This window comes from Malania oleifera, chromosome 3 (genome assembly GCF_029873635.1).
Source record: "Malania oleifera isolate guangnan ecotype guangnan chromosome 3, ASM2987363v1, whole genome shotgun sequence".
Classification (NCBI taxonomy): Eukaryota; Viridiplantae; Streptophyta; class Magnoliopsida; order Santalales; family Ximeniaceae; genus Malania; species Malania oleifera.
Window position 1 is genome coordinate 35,799,585 of NC_080419.1, and position 12,036 is coordinate 35,811,620.

At 35.9% G+C, this 12,036-nt stretch overlaps 1 pseudogene; it reads right to left on the reverse strand.

Annotated features, from left to right (window-relative positions):
- Positions 1-7,338: 7,338 nt before the first annotated feature.
- On the reverse strand, positions 7,339-10,325 carry LOC131151271 (lichenase-like; annotated as a pseudogene).
- Between the last annotated feature and the right edge of the window lie 1,711 nt (positions 10,326-12,036).

Below are 12,036 nucleotides of genomic sequence, written 5' to 3' on the forward strand. Positions count from 1 at the left end.
ACCAACGTCCCTAATGACCACGTACTTTGCCAACCTAATACCCTCATTCTAACTCAAGTTCCGCCCCTCCACTCTAAAACAAAACCATCAATGGATTGCCATGATTTTCTGAACCCGCCGACTGATCCAGAAAAACACAAAAGTTCGTCAATGGATTCCTGCCCCCAGGCTTACGAAACAAAACTCGAAAGTCCTATCATACCCATTCCTATCCTTATCCTACTCTGACACCTATACTCTGGTAAGATCTCTTAATTTCGTCTAATCAAGTCTACAAGACCTAACAATCTGGCTTGCTCTGATACCAACTATAACGCCTCGACCCTCTAGGTAGGCCCTGAGTGCTATTAAACATACATAACATACATGTTTCTGATACCATACATATACAACCCGCTTAAACAAGCGGAAAATGGGTGTTCCATATTGTTCTGAATAAACATGCACAAAAAAATTACATACATCATTTAATACTTACCAGAGTTTCTAACTGTTTCCTATATACATCCATACATAACTGAAAACATAATCTGCTATATATTACAATCCCCAAAAGAGAGAAATATTGTCTAATATCTCACCAGCTCTGACAAAGACTGTCTACCGTCTAAACTAAGCCTGGCAGAATGCTAGGCTCGATCCCTCGAAGGACCTAAAATAACATTTGTGTGCTAGGGTGAGACACCTCTCAGTAAGACGAATTATATTATCATCAATGTGTTGCTAGCATGAGATTTCGTGTATACATATACTACTAACATTTAAATACATTTAATTGGCATTCTAAAATCTATATTGCTTTGTAAATCTGAAAATAAATATTGCTAGCTCAATATAGCCCTTTCTATAGTAAATATGTCCATGTATGCCTTGTAGATACGACTTGGTTTGTAGGACTAGCGTCATCACACCATCACATACACGTGCGACATGCTTCCCCCCATGACGGGTTGTGCGGTCCGAAGGCTGGACCTAGCAAATAGTCGGCTGACTAATGCTAAGTCAAACATAAAGTAGTACAATGGTGCCTACTCTCTCTGTGCCCGGATGTTGCCCAAAGGCTGAGTCATTTGGAATTACTACATCGAAAGGGGCCCCAAAATTTCTACATCGGGGAGTACTTTACCTAGGCCGCCAATTACCTTTCCTATCCACACTCTATCTGAGACGTGTGGTTGCACCCCTACATACATATAGTTACGGTACCATGCTTTTACCATAAGAACATAACAACAGGGCTCTACTATCATATATGGCAATTCGCATTGTATAAAATTGTAATCATAATTCATTTCATAAATATGTATGTAATATAAGTTGTACATAATTCTGCGAAAAAATCTTCTAGATATTGACTTGGTAAAAACTGGCGTATCATAAACTTGGCATTTAGCCATCATATCTCATATCTTGGCATATAGTCATCATATCTCATATTTCAGCTTATAGATGTTACATTTCAATATTACACAAAACCTGCTTATTTAATGTCAATTAAAACTATACTCATGCCACACAATTTTTCATTTGGTAACTCATAAATAAATTATCTGCTTGAGAACATAAATACTGCTACTAAAACTGGGGTATGAATATCTCCAGGTTATTATTTTACTAAATATAGATATATAGCTAAATATGGGGAAAATGGAGATAATCAACTCTACGGTCTTTGGTTTGTTTAAAAAATGGCTTATAGTCTGAAATAACAATTTTCCAACTGGTGAAAACGTTCATAAAGTCCAATGCTATACTTTAAAAATATCATACTTAAATTTAAATGGTTGGTTTCAAAAATAAAGTCGGTTAACTGAACCTTAGGCCCGGAAATCCTAGAAAAGTCATAACTGTTTATCTAAAAACCGTTTTAACATTTTATTCAGTTAGAACTTATAAACATAGCTAACATAATATAATCTCCTTACCTATTTCCTAAAAAATGACCCGAGACGCTAGAAATTGAACCCAAAATTTTTCCCGAGATCAAGAATCCACTCTGCTAGACTTGTAGATATTCGCTCCCTGATCCTCATGGTAACTTCCGATCGTCAAAATGGGCAATGATCGACAAAAGATCAAAGAGAGATAGAGAGTGTGTGGGCGCAGGCTAAAGAGAGAAGGAGAGATATTTTCATTTCTTAAGGAAGAAGAAATCGAAATCCTATTTATAGCCCCCCTTGACCCCGTCAAATTTGTCGATGAAAGAAGGGCTTTGTCAACGAACCCTAAGCCTGAAATTTTTTGTCGTTCTGGATCTTTTCATCGACGATGCTCTGAATTGTTTAGAATCTTGGTACCTTACATATCGCCTACTACTACAATACTATAAGACTCATCTTAATAAACCAACGTCCCTAATGACCACGTACTTTGCCAACCTAATACCCTCATTCTAACTCAAGTTCCGCCCCTCCACTCTAAAACAAAACCATCAATGGATTGCCATGATTTTCTGAACCCGCCGACTGATCCAGAAAAACACAAAAGTTCGTCAATGGATTCCTGCCCCCAGGCTTACGAAGCAAAACTCGAAAGTCCTATCATACCCATTCCTATCCTTATCCTACTCTGACACCAATACTGTGGTAAGATCTCTTAATTTCGTCTAATCAAGTCTACAAGACCTAACAATCTGGCTTGCTCTGATACCAACTATAATGCCTCGACCCTCTAGGTAGGCCCGGAGTGCTATTAAACATACATAACATACATCTTTCTGATACTATACATATACAACCCGCTTAAACAAGCGGAAAATGGGTGTTCCATATTGTTCTGAATAAACATGCACAAAAAAATTACATACATCATTTAATACTTACCAGAGTTTCTAACTGTTTCCTATATACATCCATACATAACTGAAAACATAATCTGCTATATATTACAATCCCCAAAAGAGAGAAATATTGTCTAATATCTCACCAGCTCTGACAAAGACTGTCTACCGTCTAAACTAAGCCTGGCAGAATGCTAGGCTCGATCCCTCGAAGGACCTAAAATAACATTTGTGTGCTAGGGTGAGACACCTCTCAGTAAGACGAATTATATTATCATCAATGTGTGGCTAGCATGAGATTTCGTGTATACATATACTACTAACATTTAAATACATTTAATTGGCATTCTAAAATCTATATTGCTTTGTAAATCTGAAAATAAATATTGCTAGCTCAATATAGCCCTTTCTATAGTAAATATGCCCATGTATGCCTTGTAGATACGACTTGGTTTGTAGGACTAGCGTCATCACACCATCACATACACGTGCGACATGCTTCCCCCCATGACGGGTTGTGCGGTCCGAAGGCTGGACCTAGCAAATAGTCGGCTGACTAATGCTAAGTCAAACATAAAGTAGTACAATGGTGCCTACTCTCTCTGTGCCCGGATGTTGCCCAAAGGCTGAGTCATTTGGAATTACTACATCGAAAGGGGGCCCAAAATTTCTACATCGGGGAGTACTTTACCTAGGCCGCCAATTACCTTTCCTATCCACACTCTATCTGAGACGTGTGGTTGCACCCCTACATACATATAGTTACGGTACCATGCTTTTACCATAAGAACATAACAACAGGGCTCTACTATCATATATGGCAATTCGCATTGTATAAAATTGTAATCATAATTCATTTCATAAATATGTATGTAATATAAGTTGTACATAATTCTGCGAAAAAATCTTCTAGATATTGACTTGGTAAAAACTGGCGTATCATAAACTTGGCATTTAGCCATCATATCTCATATCTTGGCATATAGTCATCATATCTCATATTTCAGCTTATAGATGTTACATTTCAATATTACACAAAACCTGCTTATTTAATGTCAATTAAAACTATACTCATGCCACACAATTTTTCATTTGGTAACTCATAAATAAATTATCTGCTTGAGAACATAAATACTGCTACTAAAACTGGGGTATGAATATCTCCAGGTTATTATTTTACTAAATATAGATATATAGCTAAATATGGGGAAAATGGAGATAATCAACTCTACGGTCTTTGGTTTGTTTAAAAAATGGCTTATAGTCTGAAATAACAATTTTCCAACTGGTGAAAACGTTCATAAAGTCCAATGCTATACTTTAAAAATATCATACTTAAATTTAAATGGTTGGTTTCAAAAATAAAGTCGGTTAACTGAACCTTAGGCCCGGAAATCCTAGAAAAGTCATAACTGTTTATCTAAAAACCGTTTTAACATTTTATTCAGTTAGAACTTATAAACATAGCTAACATAATATAATCTCCTTACCTATTTCCTAAAAAATGACCCGAGACGCTCGAAATTGAACCCAAAATTTTTCTCGAGATCAAGAATCCACTCTGCTAGACTTGTAGATATTCGCTCCCTGATCCTCATGGTAACTTCCGATCGTCAAAATGGGCAATGATCGACAAAAGATCAAAGAGAGATAGAGAGTGTGTGGGCGCAGGTTAGAGAGAGAAGGAGAGATATTTTCATTTCTTAAGGAAGAAGAAATCAAAATCCTATTTATAGCCCCCCTTGACCCGGTCAAATTCGTCGATGAAAGAAGGGCTTTGTCAACGAACCCTAAGCCTGAAATTTTTTGTCGTTCTGGATCTTTTCATCAACGATGCTCTAAATTTCGGCCACGAACCTCAGAAGGGCCTTCGTCGACGAGAATTGGGACTTTGTCAACGAGGCTTGTTGTTCCTCTTTAAAATTTTCCTTTCCTCTTTTATTATTAAATTTCCATATTTTCCTGATTTGGGTCTCTACATCTGTAGTACGATTTGCCTACCACAACCTAGTCTAGACTCTAGGGGCGGTCCACAACTCTTCGCAGGCCAAATTGACTTCCATTACCAACACTCTTTCTTAGCAGTGTGGTTGCACCAACATATCATACTAGTAACGGTACCGTACTCTCAATTTGAACCAGTCCATTAGGGTTTTACTACCATATAATACATTTCATGTAGTCAAATTATAACATTGTCACATTTTCATAAAAATGTATCAAATCTTATATAATCACAATTCTGTATTAAATCTTTCATTTCATAACTCTTTATAAAATCATTATTTCATAACTCGGCACACAGTCATCTATAATTGGCACACAACCATCTGCACACAGTCATCTATAATCGGCACACATCCATCTATAATCGGCACACAGTCATCTATACTTGGCACACAGTCGTCTATACTCATATCGTAATTCCATAATTTTTAAATAATTTTTTAAAATCAATATATATTCATTCACACAATTTGGGTAATACTTCATAAGTTAATAACTGCCCAAAATATAAATATATATATATATATATATATATATATATATATTGCTAAACATTAAAAGAATCATCATCTTCCAGGATTTAATCAACTCAATACACCCGTTTTCCTAAAAATATATACCTATAATAATCATAATTCAAAATCCTCATTTTCATGTACCTGAATATTCAGAAAATCATATATAGCATTTATGCAAACACATGCTTTAATTTAAACAGTTAATCTTTAAAAAACAATTGACGTAATTTATTCTCCTTACTTTAACCCTGGAGTGGTGCCTATAATGTTCCAACGACAAATCCACTCCAATTAAAATGTTCATGACAGAAATTGGAATCTAGGGATATTTTTCATTTTTCAATTGCGCACGTTTCGTCGAGAGAGAGAGAGAGCCTTCGGTTCGGGGGGGTTTGGCTTCCCAAGAAACTTTCTTGATGAATCAGATTAGGAAAGTTTCCTTATGTGTGTGTGTGTGTGTGTGTGTGTGTGTGTGTGTGTAAATAATATTATAATATTATATTAATATTTCTTATTAATTATTTATTTCTTTATTTTTTTTTACGATTACACTTGCACACCTATTATTTTTGGGGTCGTTACAATTAAATTCAATTATGTATACTCGAAATGAATGATAAAATTATGATCACATAGAAATAAGATTTGGATTTATCATGGAGAAGTTACATCGTAGCCTTAGTAATAGCAATTAGCTCATAATAGAATCAAAATAAACCATAATGATTCTAAAATTCACAATATTGAAAATTGTACAAAGAGAAGATGAAAGAAGTAAGAAAATTGTATGTAGATCAAGAATCTTGATCGTCAATAACTCAAATTCGGCCTCTCTGTTCTTCTTTTTCTAAGTTTTGAATTCCTCTCTAATGGTGAAACAAATCCTCTCTTTTTCTTCCTAGCTTCGAATGTCCTCTTTTTATAAAGGTCTAGTCGTCCTCTCTTCTTATCTCCCCAAAACAAGATCATCCAAATCCTATCCTTTTCTATTGCCGCCTTGATGTGCAATTTTATCTATCGAGATCTTTCCATCTTCAAAAATCTTCAACACAAAATTTGTGGGATTTTTTCTTAACTTTCTGTAAATACCAAGATCGCTTTGATCGCTTTTTTTTTTTTTTTTTAATTTTCTAACAAAAGTTATGTTCCAAATACTAAAGGGTGTCTCAGAAAATTTGGGAGAGGAATTTGATTTTGATAAGGACTCTTGATAAATGGAATTTGAATTTAAAAAGGAAAATTTCCTCCTTATCCCATGACTCCTTTAATTTATTTATTCCTAAAAAAAATAAAAAATAAATAAATTAAAACTCTAATAAATAATAAAATTAAACACAAACTAACATAAAATTAAATAAGAATGTTAGTATGACAAAACTTGTATAGAAATAAAACTCATCAAGTTGAATAAGAAAGAGAGAAACTACACATTTTGGAAAGGTAGTAGGTGACCGAAGGTTAAAAGAAAGTTGTAGAAGTCCGTTAATAGGCAAAGAGAACACTTACCTTATGTTTGGAGAGAGTTTGAATTTAGAGTTGTATTGAATATCGACAAGATGTAGTATAAAATTGTATTAAAATCGTCTAAATCCACCTAAATTTAAATTTAAGGTCTAAAATCCGTACTCCCGAATGCTACCTTAACATATGGATCGATCTTTTTTTTTCTTCTTTTTGAATTGGATGATTTCTTTTTAATGTCTTCTACATGTTATGCATCTCAAACAATGTTTTTTCTAATTTTCTTTCCTCAAGATGCTATGAAGACTTGGATTAATCACCATTAATTAATTGTAGCACTAGGGCTAGCTTTATATCTTTGGCACACTTACAAAAAAAAAAAATTAATGTAGAGTCACAATGTTTATTCAACGGCATTGTCACCCTAGTCCATGACACAGTCTCCTTGTCGTTTGAGAAAGTCCAGTATTTCCATTGGATGAGAGCGACTCACGAGTCAACTCAAAAAAAAATTAACTTTTTTTATTTTTTTCGATTTGTGAGTATTCTTCTTATTTTATTTTTTTTCATATATCACCGCAAATTAATTGATGATGAATTAACATTTGCAGAAGCAGAAAGGCCCGCAGTGGCCCTCCCAAAGAAATCCAAAGAATACTTTTGGCGCATGGTGGGGAAGAACAAACCCCAGTGCTTCTCCACCTCTGGCTCCTTCTCGTTCTCATCAAACATCGCAAACAGGTACGTCTCTATTCCCTTTCCCGGCCGTTTCGGCGTCCCTCTGCTCACGTGACTCGCCAAGTTCGTGTTATAAATCCTCGCATTCTCCACCGTGGTCGCCACCCCGCCCCCCGACGGCCACCCAATCTACGAAACCACCACCTCCACCGCTCCTCCCCCCGCCCTCTCCAGCGCTGAGAACACCGCATCCACCATTGCGTCGAACAGGTTCCGGTACTCGCACTCCTCGTCCCGGACCACCGTGGCCGGCGCAGTGAACAGCCGTACGGCAGGGGAATGTCCGTCGGGTTCCCGGCGTGGCTAAAATAAGGGTACACGTTGGCCAGCAGTGGGCCCTTCTCTTGTGTTAGGAACTCTATGATGGGGTCCATGTAGGCCCTCACGTCGTCGCGGAAGGCGCCGGCCGAGGGAGGGTAGGAGTTCCCGAGGAGCGTCATGTCGATGGCGGTGGACACCTTGATGCGGCGGTTCACGAGGCCGGCGGACTTGATGGCGGCGTTTATGTTTTGCATGGCGGGGAGGACGTACTGGGAGAGGTTGGCGGTGGGGGCGCCGGCGATTGGGCTGACTTCGTTTCCGACAGCGATGTAGCGGAAGCTGACGGTGGTGTGGGATTTGAGGTTGGTTTGGACCCAGGAGTGGGCGTTGGCGGGGGCGGAGGCAAGGGATTGGAGGTCGGAGTTTGGGACGCCAAGGAGGAGCTGGATGGAGGAGCCGGCGAGGGCGCGGAGGGCGTCGGGGTTGGGGTCGTAGAGTCGCATCAAACGGATGCGGCGGGATTCGCAGAGGGCGATGACTTCTTTCGCGGGTGGAAGATCGTCACCTAGCAGTCCGTAGCAGACGCCTACCGGCGGAGCTTGTTTCATGTGCGCTTGTGCCGGACTGCGAGTAGGTTTTTTTTTATTGTAAGCACCTACATGCATGCATGCATGTATGGATCAATATATATATATATATATATATATATATATATATATATATACAGAGAGAGAGAGAGAGAGAGAGAGAGAGAGAGAGAGAGAGAGAGAGAGAGAGAGAGAGAGAGAAATGGAAATTTTGTTATTTTTAATATTTGTTTTGAAAATATATTTTAAAAAAAATGAAGGCTTTATTTTTTTTAAAAAAATTGTATAGAATGTTAGGGTTGGAGAAATGGAAAATTTGTTATTTTTAATATTTGTTTTGAAAATATATTTTAAAAAAAAATGAAGGCTTTATTTTTTTAAAAAAAATTGTATAGAATGTTAGGGTTGGAGATTTGGGTTTTAATATACTATCCTATCATTTACATGGATAAGGAGAAAGGAGCAAATTTATTATTCCGGAAAGTGAGTCAAATATCTAAAAAAATTGTAAAAATTAACATCTCCAATGAAAAAAAGGAATAAAATTATTGAAAAGCTGAGAAAAGTAACATTTTTTTAAATTATTTTAAAATAAAAAATAAAAAATAATAATTACTTTTTGCAATTAAACAGATAACAAAATATCATTAAGTGATGTGGGTGCACTATTTTTAGGATGGAGGCAAAATTATATAGAGGATCTTTCCTTCTAATGTTCTATTTCCTAAATTCTAACACTTCGTTTGAATTAAAAATTTTATTTAGAGAAAAAAAAGTTAAATAAAGAGGAAATTTATTTTCCATTATATTTTTTATATATAAAATACAATTAAAAATGAAAATTTATTTTCATACGATTAAAAAATAGGAAAATTTAAATATTAATGATTTGTAAAATCAATATTTTGATCATGAATTTGGTATGTTTATCATTTTCTTTCTCAAATTCTTCTTTCCTTTTCCTAATATTTTTCAAGTTCCAAACTAGACATAAGGTTCCATTTGAAACTCGGAAAGTACTAGGAAAAGGAAAGGAAAATATCAAGAAATCCACATTTCTATGTTTGGTTATCAAGAAAAGTGAGAAAAAAAAAATATAAAAAAAATATACTAAATTTATGAACAAAATTTTGACTTTACATATAATTAATATTTTATTTTTCCTTATTTTTTATCATATTAAAATAAGTTTTCGCTTTTGATAGTATTTAATAGACGAGAAAAATATAAAGGAAAATGAGTTTCTTCCTTATTTTCTTTTCCTTTCGTTTTTCCAATCAAAATCCTTAATCCAAACGGACACCAAACATATTAGAAATGAGTTTTCTTTTTAGTTATATGTTTAATACTAATGAATATAGTATCAATTTGTCACATGTTTAACATCTAAAATACCGATACATAGAACACATGAAGGAGGAGGTAATTTGTGTAATTTTTCCTCACCAACAGAGTCGCCCATCAATTGATAAATGTTTTTACTCAATGTTTTGACTTGGAGGATGAAGTCCATGAGAATTCTTAAGAAATTGCATATAGGTAAGATTTGTGTAAGTTTTCAAAACAAATCAAAATGAATAGATGTCAAGAATTCTTAAATTACATTCTTGAAAATTCTCCAAATTGTAACCCAAAAATAGTAAAGACCTTTAACCCTAAATTAACTTAAGTAGTATTTGGAGCAATAAATTTCAAGTCTTGAGTTTGAATTTATATTATGCTATTTTTTGTCTAAACTAACAGAAATTCAAATTTAAAATCAAAATTCATACTCCAAAGCACAAAATTAGCATATTTAAGCTCAAATACTTCTATATATATATATATATATATATATATATATATATATAGAGAGAGAGAGAGAGAGAGAGAGAGAGAGAGAGAGAGAGAGGGGGGGGGGGGGGGGGGGGGGGGGGGACCGGTTTTTTGAAGTGTTGCCATTAGAATCACAAGAAGACGCACTAGGGCAGCCATTGGAGATCTGCAACTCACCCCGGAGAAGGTGGGCATATGTATGGAGAGAAAATTAATAAGAGCCATGAAAGATCATTTAAGTAATCAAATAAAGGAAGTATGTATACAACATATATATAAATTTCTCTTCATTAAGTTTCTCTTTATATAGAGATAGTTAGCTAGCGTGATCTGTGTGTCGATTGCTTACAATCCTAGCTAGGCTTGCCATTTTACTTTTATATTAATGCTGTCTAAAGTTGATTAGGTATGATATCTTCAAACGCATTGGTATAAGAAAGACATGCAGGAAAGCATAGGTCCTCCAATCTTTCATGATCTTAATTTCTTGACCCATTTATTTAGAACTACTAGTTGATTTTTATATAACTTAACGAACTATGAATGCACAAGACAAGGAGGAACACATTGAAGAAGACACGAATTCGTGTCCCATCGAAAATTTAAAAGAGAAAACATATATTATAGTACTTTCCCCAGCCATGCATGTGCCCTTTGTTCCCCACATTTAAAAATTTCAACGATTTAAATTAAAATGTGAGGCCATGATAGCGATCATATATTTTTCGATAAACCAACTAATTACACAGGTGAATGTATATATTAAAAATATTTTAATCCTTCTCGTTTCTTTCATTTATGTGTGTACATATATCAAGATCACTCTTATAATCTTAGTATGTCGCCACCTCATTTTGCTCATTAGCTAGTGAGAATTATTTAATTATAGTAAAGATGTGAGTCCCAATTACATTTCATGTGCGCCGAAGATTATTTCATTATAAACCCTTCAAGGTTCCTATTCCATGCAATTTTTTCTCTGATATATATAAGGATAAAACTCTTTTATAGTTCTATCATAGAGTTTAAATTTTTGTTGAGTTGAAAATTTGTATCACTAATGTTTTTACCTAATCCTCTTTTTGAGAAATACAGAAGTGAATTTGTTTATGAAACACAGTAGAGCATTCCAAATTTGATAATAAATTGGAGTCAAATATTTTATGATTTTTCTAGGGTTTGACATTTAACATTTTACCTGCCTACTTACACTTTACAAACAATTCAAATCGGACAATGGGAGCAAGTGATTTGAGAAGCCTCACGAGAAGTCAATAATCTAATGTAGTATGAAAGATAAGGTCGTGTTTGGGAATTCTCTATTGCTAACTTGTGTCTATTTACACTTTCACATTTTCAGTAAATAAATAAATATGTACCCATTCCATTTCATGCTTGCAATGCATCCTTTTATTAGGAGTGAGTCACGTTCGTAAGGGTCTAGGGTTTGGTCGCCATCGCCGTCACCGACTGCAACCCACAGCCCTTCGCTGATTCATCGTCGTTGTCTGCCTGCCTAGATCGAGCCGCTCCCTCACTCGAGTCACTAGAGCCACTCGGAAGCATCGAAGCAGAGGTTGCAGAGGGTGGTCTGTGACGTTTTCGGGATTTGCAGAGGAGGTTTTCTTGTGACAACAGTGGCGAGACAATGGCGAGCTCGGGAACTCTAGATCTCGTGACGACGACGACGGGACCCTCAGCCCTTGCGACGACGACGACTAGGTGTTGTTCAAGGTTTCGTAGAAGAGAGTCAAAAGGTGCCGTTTCCAGGATTTGCAGAGGAGAAATCCCCAGCCTCCTTTTGCTATGAGAGTTTCGCCAGAGAGAAGAGTCATCAGCTGCAACTACAGTCGCCCACTTCACCACCTAC